Here is a 26,068-nt window from a genome sequence, read left to right as displayed (position 1 = left end):
AAAGTTTATCTATTTGTGAGTGTGACAATAAAATAAGTTTGTCTTATTGTGCAGATACCGATTTAATATCATTATGAGTGAGTAGAGATCAGGATGTCCTGTGGAAGAGATATGAGGAAAGTTTAAAACACCTTTTATTCCCAGAACGCCATCTTACGTGGTTGAATGCAATTTTGGACGAACCGATAATCTGTAGTAATCTTTTATTGGAAGAATATTAACTTGACTGCCGGAGTTCATTTTAAATTGTTTGTTCGTCCCATTGACTTGTAAATTAATGTTCTAATCTTCAGCTAAGCATTAACTTTGTGGATTTTCCTTACTTTTTTCTCCTTAGATGAGAATTTAACAGAGATGCTATCCACATAATTTTCATAATCATCATCGTCTGTAGAAGATGCCTCACTGTGTTCCCGATGCACTGTATGTACTACTCTTTTAGCAGGACATCTACAAAATTATTTTGTCTCTTGCATTTATTGCAAATTCGACCATATGCAGGGCAGTTTCCACGAAAATGTGAGAATGAACAGAATCTACAGTTTTTTATTTTGTCGTTACTGTAGTTATTATTTGAAGAGTGTGGTAAATTACTTCGGGATCGTTGTTGTGGTTGATTAGTATTTTCCTTTTCTTTTTTTTTGTAAAGGTCACCAATTTTAATTCTTTCTGTAATACCCCCAGTCTTTGTCTAATTAATTCAGCCGTTCGACCCGCTTTTATAGCTTTTTCCAAAGTTAAATCAGATTCGGTCAATAGTTTTTCTTGTAAACGTGAGTTATTAGTATCTATTATTATTACATCTCTCATTAAACTTTCACAGAGTTCACCAAATTCACATTCTTGGCTGAGTATTTTTATCCTAGTAATGAACTCATAAAACGATTCTGCGTCTTTCTGACGAGCAGTGAAAAACTGAAAACGAGAGAGTGCTACATTTCTTTACATTTGTCTAAAACTGTTGGAAATTTAAGGCTGTCTTCCTCAGTTTGAAAATCAAAGTTTCTATAAATTCTGCGGCCTTGTTTGCCTAGACATTGCAAAAGAATGCTCGTTTTAACTTCGTTACTTTTCTCGAGTTTTTCCGTTGCCGTTAAATATATTTAAAGGTCTTGTTTAAAAACCTTCCAGTCTCCAGAAAAATTTTCTGAGGAAAATTCAGGTGGAGGAGGCGCAATAAAATGCGAATCCATTTTATTTTTATTTTTTTTTTCGTCAACAAAGCAAATGGGTTCTAAACTTCTGACACCATATTGTATGCATACATCATTATGTATATGTAGTCAGGAGGCAAAATCTTGAAAATTCACTTTAGGGGGTACGGAATGTTAGGAGCAGGCATTCATGTCAGACTGTTAGAGGGGTCCATACTGAAGGTTTTTCAGGTGGATGCCCATTCAATTAGGCCTTTAATAATTTTTTAGAGCAAAAACAAAATGGCCGCCATGGTTGAAAATACAGTACTATTATAATGTGACATAGCTCCATATCTATTTGAGATAATGTTATGAAATTTGCTGTAATTGGAGATAATATTATTTGTGATGTATATTAAACTTTGTTTAGTAAGAATTCTATATTTTTATACATTTAAAATGATTTTATTATCACTTTTTAGCCAAATTTCTGACGAACTTCATTGGGTCATTCTATCTCAATTCACCTGGCAATTACACCCACTAACTCCGAATTACTTGAAAATTGGCACAAAATTTCCTCTTGGAGAGTTAAGATGATTTGCCAAATTATTTGGTTGTAAACGTCATGGTTCAGATTTTAGGAGAGTGTAAAGTTTGCATATTTGGCTACTAAATTTAAGCCATGAAACGTCACAAAATGTCAATGTTATCTAAATTTTTAAAAAATACTTCCACAGATTCAATATTTCTGAAATTTGGTAGGTAAAACATTTAGAGACTGTATAATCCAAGTATTTAATTATTTTAACTCTATATTGAATAGAAAAATATTTTGTTCAACCAAAAGGAGCCCCCCCCCCCCCCAATTAATTTTTAGACCTAAGACGCTTACGGTCAGTATAGAGAAAATACATCTCATTCAATTGTCATAAAATTTCTTTTTTATAGCATCAACTATATGATTGTTTAAGTTCTCTAAAGAATTTGGCGGGGTTCTTTGCCTAGTTTGGAAGATAATTATTGAAAAAAAAAAACAAAATGGCTGCCAAAGCGAAAAATGATTTTCTTAAAATCTTTTATTTTATTCACTTGTACTTAATCTATGTATAAGAAGTTTATATATGTGATGAATGTAATATATAATAAGTTATTATTATTATTATCTGTCGGCTCCCACTAGTGTCCGTGTATCGGGTACTGCCATTTTGTTATCTTTCTTCGTTTTTTCCATGAGAAAGGGAAAGATGATAGTGCCATTCGCTGTAGATGTTGTTTATGAGCTTATCAAATAGATATTAAAAAAAATAAAGCATGAACACATTTGATTAGTGTTCTTTAGAGTATGATAATGTGCTAATTTGGGGGTTTCCACATTATTAAGAACTTTATGTGTGTCATTGGAAAGCACTTTGCAGACTCTGGTCTCCTTGAAGTATGGGCCGAAAGTGCCGTCTTTGGTCAGAACACAGCTCAGAACAACATGCAAGCCAAATCGTACAACAGGGCGATTCGAGCACACAAGCTCAAATTTGAAGCCGTATGGAAAATTCTCTGGCCAACATTCATCGAATGGGCACAGGACCACCAAGTAGACAAATATGCCATCCAAACATTATCAGTCAACATCATAGAATCTTTCGAGGCACACGATGAGCGAGAGGTGATCAGCAACAACGTCAAAGCACTGGAGGATGAACTTGTTCAGTCTAGAATCATCAGTTTGTTGGATGACTTTCAAGAGACACAGCCACCAACTTCCAGATTTTGGTTGACGTACATCAAAATGGTTTTCATCTTACTGCAGTTCCTGCGTGCTGAGAGAACCGGAAACTGGAGCCTGCATAAATCGTCTTTTGCTAAAATGTTACCCTGGTTTGCTCAATATGACCATGTCAATTACACCCGCTGGGGAGCAGTGTACCTTGCTGATTGCATGCTCCTAGAAACAAGCCACCCTGATGTCCACCATGATTTCATGAATGGAAACTTTGTGGTCAAGACGACAAACAACACATTCAATCAGCTATCGACGGATCATGCCTTGGAGCATGTAAACAAAGTTGGTAAAGTTGCAGGAGGCCTTGTTGGAATAACACGATCAGAAGGAGCAAGAGATCAATGATGTCTCACATTTAATGAGCGAAGCAGAATTGTCCATGAGACAAACTTAATGCTGGACATGCACACTGCAGATAAAGACTATAGTTCTTTATATGTGAAAGAAGCTGGACCTTCAAGACTAAAACGGGACAAGCAAGATGTTCAGAAAATTGTTGATCAATTGAAGATTTATGGCATTTTTCAACATCAAACTCCAAACGTTAGTCTAGCCACTCGAGATGTAGCTTCTCTTTAAATTACAGAATCTATTCTGGCAGCACACGCACAAGGACAAGAGAAAATACAGGAATTTGTGGCTTCACGTCTTATCAAGAAGGTTGTTGGATTCCATGAAAAGCTCTGACAGTCAAAAAGCTCAACCCTGAAAACCATGTATGAAGTCCAGTGCAAAGATCCAGCTCTCAAGCAAAAGACTATCAAAGCAGACCGAAACCTCTTCCAACGCTTGCTTGTATCTAAGGAAGCTGGACGGGAGGTTGACCTAAAGGAAATCCTCAGCTATGAACTTTCGCCAGTTCCACTTTCACTTGCAGATACTTCTGGGGTAATACGATCGACAAACAAAGCAGCTTTGGGCAACATTCTCCAGAAAAGAACAACTGTAGAGAAACAACTGCCAATAACAAACCTGAAAACTTGTGTGATCATCGATGGTCAGGCACTTGTCCAAGCAATTGGAAAACCTGCAAATATCCAAAACTTTGGACAACTCGCTGACCATTTTGTGACCTCAGTCTTTAGTCACTTTAGTCAATCATGCTCCAGAGTCGATGTCGTATTTGATCGGTATGAAGCACATACCATCAAGGATACCACTTGAATTTCTCGGATTGGAAAAAGCCGGCCAATACGTCGCAAAGTGAATAACAGGGACGTACCATTACCTGTTAACTGGAGACAGTTTATTGACCTCCCAGAGAACAAAAAAGATTTAGAACACTTCTTGAGTATGGAGCTGATTCGTCAAACAAAATTAACACAAAAAGAATGCGATGTTGTGACTTCTGGAGGATTCCATGACAGGATGGCTGCAGAATCATCCCGTGGAACAAACGTCAATTCCTTAAAGTGTAACCACGATGAAGCTGATACCAGAATACTGTTACATTGTAAATGTGTTACAGATCTTGGATTTGAGCGGCTGGTCATTAGTTGCAGAGACACAGACATTCTTGTCCTCCTTGTTCACTTTGCCAGTTACCTAACCAGAGAGATCTGGTTCCAGACAGGAACAGCAAAGGATAGGAGTTTTGTTGCTGTACACAATGTAGTGCTTGATCCTGTTCTTCGTCGCAACCTTCCCGGATTCCATGCCATATCAGGCTGTGACACAGTCAGCCAATTTTGTGGCATTGGCAAAACAACAGCCTGGAAAACATTCACCAGTTATGGTCCCTTACTGGATGGACTTGGACGTGGCACACTCACGGAACAAACTCTGACTGATGTAGAGAAATTCATCTGCAGGCTCTATTCCAACAATGAAAATGACACAAAAATCAATAATGTGCGTTTTAAAATGTTCCTCAAGGGTTCCAAAGATCCCGAGAGGTTACCACCAACTCGGTCTTCCTTGAAGTTGCACATACAGCGAGCACATTATCAGTGTAAAGTTTGGCTCTCTTCACTGATCGCATGTCCAGACATTTGTACCCCAGTTGGAAATGGATGGAATCAGGATGGCACAACTAGAAATATACTGCCTCATCTGATGAGCGATGAGCCATTGCCAGAGATTTACCTTAAACTCACACAATGCCAGTGCAAGAACTGTGAATCTCAAAGATGCAGTTGTCGTCTGAAGAAACTGAGATGCACCACCGGTTGTGGTTGTTCTGCAGAAACTTGTCGAAATCCTTTGAACTATGTCCATGATGATTCAGACTGGATTATATTTTCATGTTTTTTGGTTATTTTAGCATGAGACCATCTTATAAATGTTATGATAACATCATAAATTTTAAAAATCGGTGATTTTGTCAAAATTTTACAATAGTTTTCATCTTTGATTTGAATAAAAAGTGATAATAAAATTATATTAAAAATATTTAATGATTTTATCTTAAATACACATGAAGCTATGTCAGTTATAAGTGCTGTATTTTCGACCATAGCGGCCATTTTGTTTTTGCTCTAAAAAATTAATAAAAGCCCAATTGAATGGGCATCCACCTGAAAAACCTTCAGTATGGACCCCTCTAACAGTCTGACATGAATGCCTGCTCCTAACATTCCGTACCACCTAAAGTTATTTCTAGGCCTCTTTTCAGATTTTGCCTCCTGACTAATGTTGGAGGGGGGGGGGCTGCTTTTGGATGAACAAAATATTTTTCTATTCAATATAGAGTTAAAATAATTAAATATTTGGATTATACAGTCTCTAAATGTTTTACGTACAAAATTTCAGAAATATTGAATCTGTGGAAGTATTTTTTAAAAATTTAGATAACATTGAAATTTTGTGACGTTTCATGGCTTACATTTAGTAGCCAAATATGGAAACTTTACACCCCCCTAAAATCTGAACCATAACGTTTACAACCAAATAATTTGGCAAATCATCTTAACTCTCCAAGAGGAAATTCTGTGCCAATTTTCAAGTAATTCGGAGTTAGTGGGTGTAATTGCCAGGTGAATTGAGATAGAATGACCCAATGAAGTTCGTCAGAAATTTGGCTAAAAAGTGATAATAAAATCATTTTAAATGTATAAAAATATGGAATTCTTACTAAACAAAGTTTAATATACATCACAAATAATATTATCTCCAATTACAGCAAATTTCATAACATTATCTCAAATAGATATGGAGCTATGTCACATTATAATAGTACTGTATTTTCAACCATGGCGGCCATTTTGTTTTTGCTCTAAAAAATTATTAAAGGCCTAATTGAATGGGCATCCACCTGAAAAACCTTCAGAATGGACCCCTCTAACAGTCTGACATGAATGCCTGCTCCTAACATTCCGTACCCGCTAAAGTGATTTCTAGGCCTCTTTTCAGATTTTGCCTCCTGACTATAAGCAAAGTTTATCTATTTGTGAGTGTGATAATAAAATAAGTTTGTCTTATTGTGCAGATACTTATTTAATATCCTGAGTGAGTAGAGATCAGGATGTCCTGTGGAAGAGATATGAGGAAAGAGATTGACTCCGAGTAGTTTAAAACACCTTTTATTTCCAGAACGCCATCTTACCGGAAGCCCCAGCTACCGGAAGTGTCCTCAGCTATCAACCGGCAGTAAATGTCTTTCGTATATAGATGTCTATATATTCATATATAACAGTCATGACAAAACGTTTCCAATTCCAGTTATATAAAACGGGCTACAACAGATTTGACTCTGCCGATCAGTTTTTATAATGTGCTTTGTAGTAAGCCCTGCCTGATTTGATGGGTTTGATGAGGCTGCATTTGAATCGGTCCGTCTGAAAATCTAAAACGAAAATCCTTTTTCGGTTTTCAGGACATTTTTTTTTCATTTCTGAAACGTTCTACTGTGAATAAGTGACGATAATCACAAAATTTATTGATTATTTATTTTTCAATTTATTATTTATTTTTATTATTATTTATTTTTTATTTATTTATTTATTTATTTATTATTTCTTATTTATTTCTTATTTATTATTTATTTTTTCATTTATTATTTATTTTTTATTTATTATGTATTTATTTATTATTTATTTATCATTTCTTATTTATTTTATTTATTTATTATTGATTATTTATTGATTATTTATTTTTTACTTATTATTTATTTTTTATTTCTTATTTATTTCTTATTTAATTTTTTTTTATATCTTATTTATTTTTTATTTATTCTTTATTATTTATTTATTATTTATTTTTTCATTTATTATCTATTCTTTATTTCTTATTTATTTTTATTTCTTATTTATTTTTTCATTTCTTATTTATTTATTATTTATTATTTATTAGTTTGGAGAATGTTTTGATAAAAATACATTACAGTAACGCAGTAAGACAAAAGCAAACATCGCTAGAAAATTTATTGAATTAAACGATTTGTTTTTATTAAAAACGAACACTTTCTTTTAATTATAATTTTGAAATAATTATCTGTTTGAAAATCCCCGTTAATCATATAATTAATTAAGCGGTACTTCTGCACTAAAATGAAAAGTTCCACTTCGAACAAGGAACGACAATCACGAAATTTATTGAACCATTGCGATTCTGGGGGTAAATCAAAGCCAATACATAAAAGTAATACAGAAGAAAAACAGAAAGCGTTACTCATGTGCACATTTATTGAATAAAATAATAAAAAATAATAAAAGTGCCAACAATTTAAATACATTTAAGATATTCTAAATTTGCTGTTTTAATTTATTTCAAAATTAAAAAATATATCATATTTGAAATTTATTTTAAAATTAAAAAAATATATCATAAATATTTGAAATTTATTTTAAAACTGTAATTAAAACGTGTGTTCGTTTTTTTTTTAAGTAAACACAGATTTTTAATTTAATTCAATAAATAACTCGATGTTTCATGTTTTTTGTTATGGTATTGCGTTAATTAAATATATTTGTTTTGATTTACAAATGATGCTTCACAAAATCTTAATAAATTTCCTGATTGTCGTCTCTTGTCCCGAGTGGAACTCTTCAAAAATGAAATAAAAACTTGTCCGGAAAACTCAAATAAAGAAGTACCCTTTTTTACCCAACAGATAGTTATTTCTTAGGTTATGTTAAAATGTTTAGAAATGAAGTGCGATGTTTTTCTTTGATATGATTAAATGGTTAAACATTGATTGTAAGATATAAAGTAATCCCATGCAACTTGAATTATTTCTACTCAGATGATTCGTTTTTATGAAATGTTTCTGCAAACAAGAGCTAAAAAAAAATCTTTTTCCGTATTAATGTTAAGTTGTGTGTAAGATGCTGTTTTCAGTTTGAGGCTAGTCAGTGAAGTTATGTATAGTATTTTCGGATCAAGTAAAGAATAGATACCCTGTAGCAGACGATTATAATTATAATAATTATTATTTTAAGTTTTATTAAAAAGTTCTGTAAATATATTAAAAACGCACTCTGAAAGACGCCCATTCATTTAAATATATTAATTTTGGATTTTTTTTGTCATTTAATAAATTGATCACGTGAGGATATCATGATATTAAATCAAAATTTAATATTTAAAAATATATTAATTGTCGCTAAAGTTAATGTTTTAAAGAATAATTAAATTGAATTGTAAAAAACAAAAAAAACAAAAAAAAAAACAAAAAAACAAAAAAAACAAAAAAAAACGCTGTACATAAAAATCAATCTTGGTCGCAAAAATCTGTGAAACAAACTGAAACATTCATAAAATCCGAACAAGGCAGTTATTTTATATTTGTTTTTGCCATTAATAAGTTTGGCTTAAATGTATTTAGTTATTTATTTTATTATAATTATAATTATTCTAAGTTTTATTTAAAAAGTTCTGTAAATATATTAAAAACGCACTCAAAAAGGCACCCATTTATTTAAATATCTTTTATTTAAATACGTTCGTTTTGTTACTTTAAAAAATGTTTTGTAAATATATATTTTTTCTTTTAAATCTTCAAAAGTTTTGTAAATATATTTAAAAAAAATCTTGCTTGTGAATATTTGCTTGTCTGCTATTTGACGCGTTTACAAACAACCAACGCCATGTGCGTGTACCAATGTCAAGGTCAAATCACCGGTGTCAATTGAAATGGGCGCCAGTTGTTACTAGTCGTCGTCGTCTGCTACAGGGTATCTATTCTTTACTTGATCCGTATTTTCAAATATTGAATAAGATAAAGGTGTTGCGGGGCCGGTCGTCCAGGGACAATCGACTCAACAATTAACAAGGTAGACACGGGCAGAAAGTAAACAGCAAAAGGCAAAGAAGAAAGACGGGCACAGGTTGTTTGGTTAAAGACGAGGGTTCGCCTTTTATTTGTAAAGGAAGCGAAAAATCGTATGATCTGGATGCTGGTTGTCCGGAAGGTCGCTTGTTATTGGAAGCTAAGGTCTGGAGGTCTGGAACAGGTACTCTAGACGTAGCGTGGTTTAGGTGGGGCCTGGAATGATCATCTGGCTGTCAGGGCGATCCGGAACGGACAGTGGGCACTGAGAGTGTGAAGTTAAGGAACGGACAACAATGAGAACGTATGATCAGTGTTAAGGAACGGTCCACACTGAGAACGTAGAGTCAGTGTTAAGGAACGAATGACACAGAGAGCGTGAGGTCAGTGTTAAGGGACGGACAACACTGAGAACGTAGGATCAGTGTTAAGGAACGGATGGTCGGTAGGGAGCCAGGTTCAGGCGAGGTTGCAGACTGAAGGGGCAAGGTGCATGTGAGGTTGCAGGCCGGAGGAGCGAGATTGCCAGAAAGCTGCAAGAGGAGCTGGAGGCTGCAGGAATGAGCTGGAGGCATCAAGGGTTGGAAAGGCTGCTGGAATGAGCAGGAAACTGTTGGAGTGAGCTGGAAGCGCTGGAGACTGGGGGTGAAATTCGCTGCTGGTGCTGGATCGCATTAGTAGAAAAACTTACTATCCCTGATAAGGGCTGGTTATTTATCCCTGATAAGGGCTGGTTGAACTGCTGCTGAGACGGCTGGTGTCGCTGAAAACCCCTCGGCTGGTGGGTTTGGTCGACGTGACTGGTAGCGTCAACATCGCCATTTTGGGAGCCTCCTCCTACTCCCCAGCCAAGATGCTTTATTTATCATGAAAATTGAATATAAATTTCATTGGGCGTATAAACCTTGACAGGCAAGTCTTATACAATAAAAATATGATCATTTTATGATTAGGCATGAAATTCGAAGGGGATGAGGGGGAGGGAGTGTCGGTGGTCGTCCACTTGATCTATTCCCTAAAACTAGTTGCAATCATCACAATACCGCATTCACGGCATCAACTTAAGCTATTTAAAATCTACCCAGATGAGATGAAAATAACATATATACAATATTTACAATGCTAATATATATATATTAATGTATATATATATATATTAGGGATTTTTTTCCCTTTTTTTTTTGAACGTGAATTTTAATGAGATGACAAAAAACGGGTGATGTATATGATATATGAAAATATGAGTTCGTGATGTGTATGATGTATGAGGATGATGGGGGGGGGGAAAGCCTTAAATACACCCCAAAATAAAGAAATATAACAGTAATAAAAACAAAGAAACCAAATAAAATGCTGATGCTGATGAGTTAGCGGGAATCCTCCCTTCCTAATCTAATTTTCGAAATGCTTCCTGTTTTCCGGTTCTCACCGAAAACAAGGGAGTCATCTCCTAGGTGGGAGTAGGCAGTCTACGGACAAAATGGGTGGGGTTTGCGGGGATGTTTGGTGACATCCGTGTGAAGAATAAACCATCAAGTGTTTTTTGTAAAGCTCGTCTTGTGTCTTATGATTCTTACAGAAAGGTAAAGTGGAATTGTATTATATATTTGTGTTATATGTCTTTACATACACGTCTCAACATCATCATGTCCGAACTGTCTGAACACTATGTCCCCTTCACTCCAAGAGCTTTCTTCTTCTTCCATTCAACACAATTAAGGAATGAAATTTTAATATATAAGAATCTCTCCAACAAGCCTCCTAACATGAACTAATATCTATCTAAGTCTTACAACTTCTCTCTCTCTCTGAGTCTTCAACATCGCTCTTAATAAATCTCTCTCTCTAAGACTATCCTCTCTTTTAAGAAGACCCTATATGTAACAAACAATATTTTGGTGCCGTGAACCAGTTTGCATCAGCGATGCAGAAACCGAACCTGGGGTCAATACCACGAAAAAAAAAAAGAAAAAAAAATTAAAAACACAACGTTTTAAAAGGGTCCAACATAATTTAAAAAATAAATAAATAAATAATACCACGGAAAAAAACTACACGATCACAGAAATGCGAAAAAAAAAAGAAAAAAAATTGAACACACACGCACACAGAGAACAAAAGATACAAGAAATATTAAAAAAGAAAAAGAAGAAAAGGCCGATATGCCGTAAAAGAAATCCGTAGTAATGAATGGAAAAATAGTAAACAAGTCACCATGCGTAATTCATTGATAAATGAATTGGTTTGATAAAAAAAAAAACACACACACACACACACACACATACACGCAAATGCACAGATTGGGGTCACCCATTATTGTTTTGAAAATTGTATGGAGTGTCAGTTAGAAATTTGTGTCAATATGAAATCGTTTGGACGAATTGTTGAATTTAATCTGCCAATTAAATAGGAATTTTTCAAAGGTCGCATGTAGTCTTTGAAACAGCGTGTACATTCTGTTTGGAAATGCATTTTTTGTGTTCATAGTTGAACTTTTCGGCTTTTTATTTTTTGTGTGTTTCATTTGAATTTTTTTTTTTGAAAAATAAATTCAAATGAAACACACAAAAAATAAAAAGCCGAAAAGTTCAAAATGTTTGAAAAAAAAAGGGACAATTGTTTTAGACAGACTGTTAAATTGTTGTTTGTTACAGATGATTTTTTTTGTTGTTAAAAAAAAGTTATAACTGTTGCAAAATGTTTAAATGTATTAAGGTATTTTTTTTTGAAAATGTTTTTATGATGTTGAACAAATATTGTAAATTGTCTTATGTATGTAATGTTATTGATTTTCACAGCAGGAATTCAAAGTTATCCGTAAATATACATTACATTTAAACAGTCTAGGAGAAAATATAACTAGTTAAGACGTATGGTTGGCTTACAGATTCAGTTAGAATTTTAGAAGGGGGACAAGAATTAAAATTACGTAAACGGGTATTTGGAGAGTTTTTAGATGTGATAAGCCGTAAAAAAAGATATTTTGTTTTAGCATTTGGTTTTGTTGTTGTTTTTTTTAGAGATCCTAAAAATTTTTCTCCAAGAAAAGTGACTTGGTAAAGATTGATAAGCACAAGATGTGCCCTATATAAAAAATTTGGGAACCTGGTTAATTAAGTGCTTAAAATAAGCTGGTTGCACGTGTTACATGATAAAGGCTGTCCCCTTTTCATGTAAGTATAAAAATGGAGAATTTAGTTTAAAATGGAAATGAGATGGCAATAGAGAAATTCGAACATCGTAATCTTGTTTTAGAAATAGATTACGTGTGAGAATTTAAAAATGTAAAACAAACATTTGTTTAGAATATAGATAAATATTCAAGAAAAGAATGGGAACTGTCACGTTTATTGTGAAATTTTAAATTGAAAGAATGTAGCTTATAAGATACTGTTTTAACATATTGAATATAGGTTAAAATTCCTTTTTTAGAAATAGGAAAAGTTTTGGACACGTATGTCCAGGACACGTGAAAGAATGCACATGTTTTAACATGTGTATGACGTCACGGAAAATAGAAAGATCGAGGAATAGAGAAAAATTTTAGTTAGATGACAGTCAGTGAGAGAACTCAGAGACAGTCAGACGTCTGGAAGCGAGACGTCACTTCAAGAAAAAATATGAGACTTTGAATTCTTGGTGATGGAACGGCCGGTCGTGAAGAATAAACCATCAAGTGTTTTTTGTAAAGCTCGTCTTGTGTCTTATGATTCTTACCAAAAAGGTAAAGTCCAATTGTATTATATATTTGTGTTATATGTCTTTACATACACATCTCAACATCATAATGTCCGAACTGTCTGAACAATATGTCATCACTCAAAGAGCTTTCTCCTTCTTCCATCAGCAAGATCTAAGAAAGAACATTTTAATATATAAGAATTATAACACGAACAATCTCTTTAGAACTCTTACAACATTTCTCTCTCCCTCTCATAGTCTTACAACATCCCTCACTGTAATAAGACTCTTACTCTCTCTCTAAGACTCTCTTTTAAGAAAACCCCTATATAACACACGTACCGACTCCAAGCAAAGTGGTAAGTCTTGGCTTAATTAATAAACAGGCGTTGGAAAGAATACGAAAATTCTTAAGGGGACCAGTAAACCGATGAGAGGTAGTCCCGAGGCAATCACATATAGCATAATGAAGTAAGAGACAAGCAAAAATATGCCGTAGATTACGTAAGAAAGATATAACCTTGTATATTTTTTAGAGAAGCATGAATGTGGGATATATCTGCTGGATCTTAGAGGCTGGTGAGAGAAAAGAAAAATCACAAAAAAATCGGGCTATTAGATAGTATTTAGAGCGCTATTAAGGTGTTGGGCGCGAAAAGTGTTAGTTAGTTAGGGGTGATATTTCTAAATCCTCGTTGAAGTTTCAAGAATCCAAGCAAGGAAATCCGAGTGAATCCGTATGAGAGAAAAAAAGGTATATCTTAAACTTCTGAAGCCAACCACAAAGATTTAAGTATATGAGCTTTGGTATGTCCCGTGTAAGATAGTTATAGAATAAAAAACAAAGCCATACTTGATAAGACTAACCATGCGGAAAGAGAGATCAGAACACTTTTGAGATGAAGGAAGTCGTCCATTTCGAGAAAGGTGAAAACCTCTAGTCTGCGGCATATGGGTGGCTGGAAAATAGCTGATATGAATCATAGGTAAAGACCCTACACCCCAAAAAAAGTAAATGCCACGAAGATCAGAAAGGTTCTGATCTTATAAATAAATAAATAATTGTAAAGTCGGCCGTGGAGGGCTGACTGAAAGAGATTTTTTTTCGTTTGTTTTTTAGCCTGGTCTTTCTAGCCGTGTGGTTGTGTTGATGTAAAAATAAAAAAAATGTACTAAATTTAAAAATGCATACATTTTTTTTTGTGAAATATGGAAGGGAGGGATGTTACATGATAAGGGCTGTCCCCTTTTCATGTAAGTATAAAAATGGAGAATTTAGTTTAAAATGAAAATGAAATAGCAATAGACAAATTCGAACCTGGTAATTTAGTTTAGAAATAGATTACGTGTGAGAATTTAAAAATGTAAAACAAACATTTATTTAGAATATAGATAAATATTTCAAGGAAAGAATGTGAACTCTCAAGTTTGTTATGAAATTTTAAATTGAAAGAATGCAGCTTATAAGATAATGTTTTTAACATATTGGATAAATACGTTACTGAGAAATAGGAAAAGTTTTGGACACGTATGTCCAGGACACGTGAAAGAATGCACATGTTTTAACATGTGTATGACGTCACGGAAAATAGAAAGTTCTAGGAATAGAAAAAAAACTTTAGAGTTAGTCAGTCAGTGAGAAAACTCAGAGAGATTCAGTCGTCTAGGAGCGAGACGTCACTTCAAGAAAAAAATGTGAAAACTTTGAATTCTTGATGAGGGAATCATGGCCGTGTGAAGAATAAACCATCAAGTGTTTTTTGTAAAGCTTGTCTTGTGTCTTATGATTCTTACAGAAAGGTAAAGTGGAATTGTATTATATATTTGTGTTATATGTCTTTACATACACGTCTCAACATCATCATGTCCGAACTGTCTGAACACTATGTCCCCTTCACTCCAAGAGCTTTCTTCTTCTTCCATTCAACACAATTAAGGAATGAAATTTTAATATATAAGAATCTCTCCAACAAGCCTCCTAACATGAACTAATATCTATCTAAGTCTTACAACTTCTCTCTCTCTCTCTCTGAGTCTTCAACATCCCTCTTAATAAATCTCTCTCTCTAAGACTATCCTCTCTTTTAAGAAGACCCTATATATAACACTCCACCATGATGAGATTGTCTTGTTTTTGTAGTCGACGTGTACCATGTCTAGGCCGGGAACATGTACTCAAGCCTGTTTTGTGCGATGCACACAAACTAGCAGTGTGTATCCACCTACGACTAAACTCTTAGTGGGATAGCTTACTTCTATCACATCTGATTTTGAGATATTAAATCACATCTGATTTTGAGATATTAAATTCTTTATTCAATCTAAAATTACAATGTAAGTTTCAACTGAACAAAAATCTTAGGCACAAGGCCAACTCAAAAGGGGGAAAATGGGGGTCGTTGGTCATCCGTGTCTCTCCAGAACTAAACTTGGCTAGTATCTTCTTTTACCATAATACCACATTCACCCTTTCGTACTGGGGGCGGTTAATCAGGAATTTGTTTATGTTGTACTTGAAGACATCCAGGTTGTAGTCAGGTGAGAAACAGGCAGACGGAACAGAGTTCCACAGACATGCACTTCTAAGAAAGAAGCTTTGTTCATGGAATCTACGTTTTGGTTTTGGCACAGATAAAGAGTGGGGGAAATTTTTGACATTGGTTTCAGCTAGACGGGTGCTCCACGTGAAAGATTCGCAAAGGGGGAGGACCAGAGATTAGAGCTCAGACGAGCACTTTCCATGGAAGTAACGATAAAACAAAGACAGGCTCGCAACGTCTCTCGTGTTTCTAGCAGCTCTTGCTCAGATATGGCAACAGTACTCCATCCTTGGACGTACTTGGCTTTTATATAGATAGAGAATTGCATCAGCAGTGAGATATCTTCTGGAGCGGTAGAAGGATCCTACCATTTTTCCAGCGACCTTGGCAATAGACTTGATTTACATGTTCCATTTCAGGTCAGGAGTAAAGGTCAAACCCAGAAGTTTTCAGCGCGTTGATGATGTAAAGATAGGAGCTTGGTTTTAGATGCATTAAAAGTAACGAGCCACCTCTTCTCCCACTGTACCACATGCTCGAGATCAGAGGAGAGAGAATCAGAGAGAACTTTGTCATTTACGGCCTTTGATGTGTTGCCATAGACGGTTGTGTCATCAGCATAGATGTCAACGAATGATTTAAGTATGTGTTTTGGGAGATCATTGATGTAGATCAGGAAGAGAGTTGGGCCCAGGATGGACCCCCGAAGAACTCCAGCATTAATACTGAGGGCCTCTGATTTCTGCCCATCAACCACTACTCTTATCAGAGGGAAATGATTTAATGATTTAATGATCGAGAAAACATTTCCAGTTATACTGTAGCTGGAAATCTTGTAAAGTTGTGAAGTAACCCTTATGCCATACTTTATCGAAGGCTTTTGATATGTCAAGAGCAATTGCCCTAGAGAGGAAGCCTTTGTCAAGAGATTCACTAATCCTATGAGATATAACCGTTGTAGATCTGGCAGAACGGAAACTGTATTGCATGTCACTAAGAACGTTGTTTCTGCTGAGGTGGTTGAGTACTTCTCTATTTAATATGGATTCCAACAACTTACTCATGACACTCAGGAGACTTATTGGTCTGTACTGAGAGGGAGATGACTTATCGCCTGAATTCTTAAATACAGGCTATATTGATGAGGTTTTTCAGGATGTTGGAAAGCACTTCTCTTTAAGGCAACACGTAAACAGTTTTGTAAATATGGGGGCAATTTCTGGTTGAAGCTTTTTTAACACTATAATTGGAATGCCGTCAGGGCCAGTTGCTTTACTGGAATCAAGGTTCTTGATTAGCTTAGCGACCTCACGCACAGATATTTGTATGTTGCATAGCGTGTTCTCTGTTATAGGAGGAAATACGAGGAGTTGATGGCCTTCATCGCATAGGGTAGAATTAGCTGCAAAGTTCTTGGCAAATAGTTTGGCCTTGTCTGATGCTGACGAGATGACCTCAGGTCCATTGATGATGATTGGGAAAGAACGCACGCTTCTGTTCAGGATCCTGTTTCCTATTTGCCAAAAGTGGTGGGAACCAAGCTGCTGCTCAGCTACTTTGGATTTAACGGACTGAGCATATAGCTCTCTTGCATTTGTTATTACTCTTTTTTCTTTCTTTTTTTTTACATGGGCATCACCACTTATCATGGCCTTGATGTCACTCGAGGATAAGGGTTAAAGAATGTACAGTAGCAATTGGACAATATAGTAATCGTTAGTAATGGAAATTTGGTGAATTTGTTAACTTATATGAAACGGCTCATCAAAAACTTGTTTACCTTAGACTTGAAGACAACCATATTGTAATCAGCTGGAAAGCAGGAAAACGGAAGACAATTCCATAGCCGTGTATAATAAAGAATATATATATATATATATATATATATATATATATATATATATATATATATATATATATATATATATATAATAAATAAGCTTGCTAATGGAATCTACATTTAGGTTTAGGTACAGATAAAGAGTGGAGGAAATTATTGATAGTGATTTCTGCTAGACAGTGGTTGCTAGCAGTCCTGAAAGCAGCTCTAGTCACAGTGCATCTATTACGTTGGTAGCTATGGAAAAAGTGATTTCTGTACGCGATGGCAACAGCACATTCTGGAGAATCCTGGCTGGCTATTAGTTTTTTTGTTGGAATTTTTTGGATGGTATGAATCTGTCTATGCCTACAATTAACCATTCGATCAGGTCTGATAATATGGAGGACACATCCTTTTTAAACATGGAATGTAGGGTTAGATCAGATATAAATGTATGGAATGTATCCCGGTCAGCCGTAGAGTATCAATATACAGTAAGTACGGTGGAGAGGTACGTCTGAGGACTTATTGCATTTCGTTTTTATCTTATTTATCTATTTTATTGTTGTCAAAAATGAAATTATAATAAAAAATTACAAAAGCAAAAATAACAAACAACAAAATTAGGCACAGGGCCCTATAAGAAATTGGGGAATGGACTTTGTGTTTAAAATATTTTTTATTTACGTGTATTTACGCGCTAACCAGTTGTGTCACGACTCCCCAGCCAACACCTGACTGCGCCGAAACGGGCTGTATTCATTGGTAAGGAGTGATATTAGTGGTGCCGCTCCCAATAAGACAAACAAACGACTCTAATTAATTCCAGAACGAAATTCATGCAATCAAAAGTAGCTTGGGAGTTTGTTGATTCCATTTAAATTAATTTCGTCTAAAAAGTAAACAGTCGATTGCCTGAATTATTGGCGTTTTGTTTGATATATTTGAATTCCGACGTGCGTAGGAGTCGAGAACGGAAAAAAGGGTAGGTGAATGTTTACGTTGAACTCGGATATGATTATACGTTTAGCTGGCGTTAGCCTATCGCATCTTTTGTTTAAAGGACGGGAAGGTGGAGAGAAAAGCGGGAGCGAAGAAAGAAAGAAAAATGAAGGTGGTGATTTTGAAACCACGACAAAGGTTTAAAAATAATAAACTTTACAATTTCTTTAATTTATTTTAATATTAACTTTGTCTCGTGATAATTACTTTGTTGATAAGGAAAGGTAAGTAATCGAACACTGTAAGAATATGATATAAAAATTTATGCAAAATGTGTTAATAACATTTATGCAAAATGTGTTGAGAGAATTCCTGCAAAATATGCGGATAACATTTCGGCAAAATGCGTTAGATAAATTTCTGCAAATGTGTTGGAAAGATTTCTGCAAAATGTGGTGATCACATTTTTTTTAAATGTGTTGAAAAAAGTTCAGCAAATGTGTTGATAACTTTAAAAAAATGTGTAAGAAGTATTTCTTTCTAAATATGTTGATAACATTTCTGCTAAATGTGCCTAGAAAATTTCTTCAAGATGTATTGATACATTTTTGCAAAATGTGTTGTGAGATTTTCTGCAAAATGTGTTGAAGACAGTTCTACAAAATGTGTTTAAAAATTACTGCAAAATGAGTTGATATATTTTTGCAAAAAATGTGTGGAGAAAATTTCTGCCTAATGTTTAGAAAAAATGTCAGTGAAATATATTAAGACAATTTCTGCAAAATGTGTTGATAACATTTCTGTAAAATTCGTTGAAAATGTGTGGATAATATTTCTGCAACATGTGTTGAGAAAATTCCTGCAAAATGTGATAAGAAAATTTCTTCAAAATGTGTTGAGAAAATTTCTGCAAAATTTGTTGATAACATTTGTTCAAAATGTGTTGAAATAATTTATGCATAATGTTTTATAAAACATTTTAGTAAAATGTATTAAGAGAATTTCTGCATAATGTGTTCATTATTTTTCTGCAATATGTGCTAAGAAAATTTCTGGAAAATGTGGTGAGAGAGAGTTTCTGCAAAATTTGTAACCATTTCTGGAAAATAAAGTGGGAGAATTTCTGCACAATGTGTTGAGAAAAATTCTGTAAAATATGTTAACATTTATTGCAAATTTCTGTAAAATGTGTTAATAACATTCCTAAAAAATGTGTTGAGAAAATATTTAAAATATGTTTAGAGAGAGTTTCTGCAAAATGTGTTCATTAAATTTGTTCAAAATGTGTTGACCGAATTTCTGAAAAATGTATTTAAAACATTTTTGCAAAATGTGTTGATAAAATTTCTGCAAAATGTTTTGATAACATTTCTGAAAAATGTGTTGAGAGAATTTCTGCAAAACGCGTTGAAATCATTTCTGCAAAGTGAGTTGCAAGAATTTCTTAAAAAATGTGTCGGGAAACTTTCTGCAAAATTTGTTAATTACTATTTCTGCAAAATGTGTTGAATGTTTTTTGCAAAATGTGTTGAGAAAATTTCTAGCAAAATGTGCTGTGAACATTTCTAGCAAAATGTGTTGAGCGTATATACGGAAAAATGTTTTCTGCAAAATATGTTGACAGAAATGCTGCAGCATGTGTTGAAAGAAATTCTGTAAATGTGTTGAAAAAAATTTCTTCAAAATGCATTGAGAAAGTGTGTGAAAAAAGTGTTGGGAGAATTTCTGCAAAATGTGTTTACAAAGATTTTGCAAAATGTTTAGATAACATTTCCTCAAAATTTCTGCTATAATGCGTTGGAAAAATTTCTGTAAAATGTGTTACGCAAGTTTCTGAAAAGAGTGTTAAGAGAATTTCTGAACAATGTGTTGATTATAATTTTGAAAATTTGTGGAGAAAATTTCTGCAAAATGTGTTGAGAGAATTTCTGCAAGATTTGCTGATAACATTTCTGCAGGATGTGTTGTAAAAATTAATACAAAATATATTGATAACATTTTTGTAAATGTGACAACAAAATTTCTGCCAAATCTTTTTTTTTTTCATTTTTGCTTGATGGGTAAAGAAACATTCTTCAAAATATATTGAGATAATTTCTGCAAAATGTGTTTACATAATTTCTTCAAAATATGTAATGAGAGTTTTTCAAATTGTTCTTAGTAAATTTCTGCAAATGTAAAATGTGGTTGGAGAATTTCTGCAAAATTTTTCGATAACATTCTCTGCAAAATGCGTTGAGAGAATTTCTATGAGTTGGAAAATTTTCTGCAAAATATGTTGATAATTTATTGCAAAATATGTTTTGAAAAATCTGTAAAATGTGTTTATAGAATTTCTTTAAAATGTGTCGATAGCAATTTCTGCAAACGTGTTGAAAAAGATTCCGCAGAATATGTTGAGAAATTTCTGCAAAATGTGTTAAAAGAATTTTATCAAAATGTGATGTGCACAATGTGTTGAAATAATTTCTTCAAATTCTGTAGAGAGAATTTCTTCGTTATGTGTTGCTATAATTTGTGCAAAACGTGTGGAGAAAATTGTGAAAATGTTTTGAAAAAATATCTCAAAAGTGTTGAAGTAATTTTCTACTATATGTCTTAAGAAAATTTGTGCTAAATGTGCTTAGAGAACTTCTCCAATATGTGTTGAAAGAATTTCCGCAAAATGCTTTGAGAGTTTTTTTTATAAAATGTGTCGATAACATTTCTGCAAAACGTGTTAAAACCATTTTTGCAAAATGCATTGAGAAAACTTCTGCAATATGTATTGAAACTGTTTACTGCAAAATGAGTTGGCAACAATTTCTGCACTTTTTGTTGACAGAAATTCTGCTACATGTGTTGAAAATTGTTTTGAAAAATGTGTCCAGAAAATTTCTGCAAAATATATTAAAAAAATTTCTGAAAAATATGTTCGGAAATTTCTGCAAAATGTGTTTACAGAATTTCTGCAAAGTACGTTGAATAGATTTCTGCAAAATGTGTTAGTAACATTTCTGCGAAATTTGATGAGAGAATTTCTATAAAAATGTGTTAGACAAAGTTCTGAAAAATCTGTTGATAACAATTTCTGCAAAATGTTTTGAAAAAATTTCTCCAAAATGTGCTGAGAGAATTTGAGCGAAATATGTGATGAAAATTTTTGCAAAATATGCTGAGAAAAATTCTGCAAAGTTTGTTGAGAGAATTTCTGCTAAATTTGTTAAGAAAATGTCTGCAAAATGTGTTGAAAAAATTTCTTGCAAAATGATTTGCAAGAATTACTGTAAAATGCGCTGCGAGAATTTCATGAAAGAATTTCTGCGAAATGTGTTGAGAGAATTTTTGCAGCATGTGTTGAGAACATTTCTGCAAAAATGTATTTATAACTTTTCTGCAAAATGTGTTTATTCCATTCCTGCAAAATGTTTTGATTAGCATACTTCCCAATGTGTTTAGAAAATGTCTGCAAAATATGTTAAAAAATTATGCTAAAACGATAACACAAATTTCTGCTATATGTGCTGAGATAATTCTAGCAAAATGTATTGAAGAAAGTTCTGCACAATGTGTTGAGAAAATGTCTTCAAATTGTGTCGTAAGAATTTCTGCAAATTTTGTCGGGAGAATTTCTGCAAAATGTGTTGATAACATTTCTTAAAAGATTTGTGAGAATTTTTGCAAAATGTGTCGATAAAATTTCTTCCAAATGTGTTAATAACATTTCTGCAATATGTGTGATAAAACTCCTGCAAAATAGGTTAGGAATAAATCTTAAAAATAAGTTGACATAATCTTCTGCAAAATGAGTTGAGAAAATTTCTCCCAAATGTGTTGAGAGTATTTCTGCAATGTGTGTTAGAAAATTTTCTGCAAAATGTGTTGTAGAATATTTCAGCAAAATGTATTGATTACATGTTTTTAAAAATATTTAAAGAGAGAATTTCTGGAAAAAGGTGTTAGGAAAATTTCTGAAAAATATGTTCATAACAATTTCTTTAAAATGTATCAAGAGAATATCTGCAAAATGTGTTGAAAGAATTTCTGCAAAATGTTTGGGGAAATTTGTGCAAAATGTGTTGAAATAATTTCTATAAAAAGTGTTAAGAAAATTTCTGCTAAATGTGTTTAAAGAATTACTCCAAAATGTGTTAAGATAATTTCTACAAAATGTGTTGGTAGAATTCCTGCATAATTTGTTGATAACTTCTCTGTAAATTTCTGCAAAATGTGGTTATAAACTTTTTGCAGAATGTGTTGATTACTCTTCTGCAAAATGTTTTGACAAAATGTTTACAAAATGTGTTGAGAGTTTCTGAAAAAATGTGTTCAGAGAATTTCTGCAAAATGTGTTGATAACATTCCTCTAAAATTTGCTGAGTAAATTTCTGCAAAATGTGTTCAGAGAATTTCTTCAAAATGTGTTGATATTTCTTCAAAATATGTTGAGAAAATTTATGCAAAATGTCTTGAGAGAATTGCCGCAAAATGTGTTGAAAAAAATTCTTCCAAACGTGTGTTTAGAGAATTTCTGCCAAATTTGTTGATAACATTTTTGAACAATGTGTTAAGATAATTTCTGCAGCATATGTTGAGAAATTTCCAACAAATTTGCTAATAACATTTTCTGCTCAATATACTAAAACATTTTCTGCAAACTGTTATGAGAAATTTAGGTAAACTGTGTTGATAACGTTTCTGAAAAATATGTTGATGGAATTTCTGCAAAATGTGTTGGGAAGATTTTGCAAATTGTGTTGAGAGTATTTACTTTAAAATATATCGATAATAATTTCTGCAAAATGTGTTGCAAGATTTTCGTCAAAATGTGTTACTAAAATTTCTGCAAAATATGTTTATAAAATTTTGCAAAAAGTGCTGAGAAAATTTCGGCAAAATGTGTTGATAAAGATTTTTTCAAAATGAATTAAGAAAATTTGTGCAAAATGTATTGATAACATTTCTGAAAAAATTATTGAGAGAATTTCTGCAACTTGTGTTTATAAAATTATTGCAAATTGTCTTTTGAAAACCTCTGCAAAATGTATTTAGAAAATTTGTCAAAATATGTTTATAAGTTTCTGCAAAATTTGTTCAGAAAATTTGTGCAAAATGTGTTGAGAGAATTTACGCCAAAATGTATTAGGGAAATGTCTGCAAAATGTGTTGATAACATTTTTGCGAAATGTTTTTAGATAAATTGTGCAAAATGTGTCGAAAATATTTCTGCAAAATATTTTGAAATATTTCTGAAAAAGTGTTACATTTATTTTCAAAATGTATTAAGAGAATTTTTGCGAAATGTTTTAAGAAAATTAAAAATATTGCTCAGATAATTTCTGCAAAATTTTCTGATAAAATTTCTGGAAAATGTGCTGAGAAAACTTCGGCAAAATATGTTTGAAAATTATTTAGAGAATATGCTGATAGCATGCTGATAAAATTTCTGCTGAATGTGATTAGAAAATTTGTTCAAAGAGTGCTGATAAAATTTTTGCAAAATGTTTTTGAGAATTTCTTCGAAATGTGTTTAGACAAATTCTGCAAAATGTGTTGAGCAAATTTCTCAGAAATATGTTGAGAAAATGTCTGAATAATCGGTTGAAAGATTTACTGCTTTAATGTGTTGGGAAAAATTCTGAAAATGTGTTCATAACAATGTTTGCAGAATGTATTGAGAAAATTTCTAAATAATTTTTGCTAGATGTGTTTATAACACGTCTTTAGAATTTGTTGAGAAATTTTCTGAAAAATGTATTGAGAGAATTCACTGTTAAATGTGTTGATAACAATTTATGAAAATATTTTGATAACAATTACTGCAACATATGTTAGGATAATTCGCACAAATATGCTGAGAAAATTTCTGCAGAATATTCTGATAACATTTTTGCTAAATATGTTAAGAAAATTTCTTGAAAATATGTTCAGAGAATTCTCTGAACATATTTTCAAGAAATTTTCTGAAACAGAGGTTAAGAAAAATTTTTGCAAAATGTGTTTATAAAATGTGTTGAGAGAATTTCTAAAAATGTGTTGAGAAAATGTCTGCAAAATGTTTTCATAAGATTTCTGCAAAATTTCTGCGAATTGTGTTGAGAATATTTCTGCTAAATGCTCTTAGAACAGTTTTGCAAAATGTTTTGAGGAAATTTCTGAAAAATCTGTTGTTGAGAAAACTTTTAGCAAAATGTGTTGAGAAGATATCTGCAAAATGTGTGGCCGACATTTCTGCAAAATGTGGTTATAACATTTCTTCAGATATGTTTAAAGAATTTCCCAGTATGTGTGGTGAGAATATTTGCAAAATGTGTTTAGAGAATTTTTTCAATATGTACTCAGAAAATTTCTTCAAAATGTGTTGAGGGAATTTCTGTAATATGTATATGTATTCGCAAAATGTGTTAAGTGAATTCCTGCACTATATGTTGACATAATTTATGTCTAATTTGTTGATAACAGTTTTTCAAAATGTGTTGATTAAATTTCTAAAACATTTTCTGCAAAATATTTTTCAAATATTTACTGCAAAATGTGTTGATAACTATTTCTGTAAAATTTCTGCTAAATTTGTTAATACGTTTCTTCAAAAGTTGTTGAGAGAATTTCTGCAAAATCTGTTCAGATAATTTCTGCAATATATATTCAGAAAAATTCTGAAAAATGTGTTCACCGAATTATTACTATATTTGTCGATAATCTTTTCTCAAAATGTGTTGAGAAAATTTCGTAAAAATGTTTTGAGAGAATTGTTACTGCAAAATATGTCGATAACATTTTCTGAAAATGTGTTGATAGCAACTTCTGTAAATGTGTTAAAATTTTTTTTATTAAAATGCGTTGGGAGAATTTCTGCAAAAATGTGTTGAGAAAATTTTAGCGAAATGTGTTGATAACTTTTTGTAAAATGTGTTGAGAAGATTCTTCTAAAATGTGTTGAAAGAATTTCTTCAAAAAGCTTTAAGGAAATATCTGCAAAATGTGTTTATAATTTATTTATAACATTTCTGCAAAATGTGCTGAGAACATTTCTGCAAAATTTGTTGAGAAAATTTCGACAAAACGTGTTGATAACATTTCTTCAAAATTTGTTGATAAAGTTTTTACAAAATGCGTTAAAAATTTCTTCAAAATGTGTAAATTATTTCAATATGTTTTAAGAAAATGTCTGCAACATTTGTTGAAATAATTTCTGAAAATGTGTTTAGAGCATTTCTGTAAATGTTTGTAGAATTTCTATTAAATTAATTGAGAGAATACCTATAAAATATTTAGAGAAAATTCTGCAAAATGTGTTGTTAGAATTTCTGCAAAATCTGTTGGTAACGTCTTCAAAATGTGTTGTATAATTTCTGCAAAATGTATTGATAACATTTTTTAAAAATGTGTTGTGAAAATTTATGCAAATGTGTTGAGAACATTTTTGTAAGCGTTTTTATTAATATTTCTGCAAAATGTGTTGAGAGAATTTACTGCAGAATGTGTTGAAAACATTTTCTACAAAATATGTTCAGAAATTCTTTTGAAAAATGTGGTGATAAAATTTCTGCAAAATGTTTTGATAAAATTTCTACAAAATGTTTTGATAAAATTTCTACAAAATGTGTTGATTACATTTCTAAAAAACGTGTTGAAAAAATTCTTGAAATATATTTTTAGAACATTTCTGCAATATGTGTTGAAATAATTTATTAAAATGTGTGAAAAGCATTTCAGCAAAATGTGTTGAGAAAATTTCTGCAAAATGTGTTGTGAAAATGTCCGCAAAATGTGTTGAAAAAATGTCTGCAAAATGGGCTGATAGTAATTTTTGCAATGTGTGTTTAGAGTATTTCATCAAAATGTGTTGTGAACATTATTGAAAAATGTGTTGATAAAATGTTTGTAAAATCTGTTGAGAAAATTTATTCCAAATGTGTTTAGAAAATTTCCGCAAAAAGGTTTTAGAAAATCTTGCAAAATGTGTTGAGAACATTTCTG

General features: G+C 32.6%; 1 protein-coding gene across 1 annotated transcript in view; it reads left to right on the top strand.

Moving 5' to 3' along the window:
- The window catches only part of LOC145288044 (uncharacterized), a 64,503-nt gene that overhangs the window by 20,233 nt on the left and 18,202 nt on the right, over positions 1-26,068 (top strand). The window lies entirely within an intron of this gene.

The sequence above is a fragment of the Euprymna scolopes genome, chromosome 11, assembly GCF_053919585.1.
Source record: "Euprymna scolopes isolate OS-2025 chromosome 11, ASM5391958v1, whole genome shotgun sequence".
In the NCBI taxonomy this organism is placed as follows: Eukaryota; Metazoa; Mollusca; class Cephalopoda; order Sepiida; family Sepiolidae; genus Euprymna; species Euprymna scolopes.
Note: the sequence above shows the minus strand (reverse complement) of the source record. Positions and strands in the feature narration are given on the sequence as shown.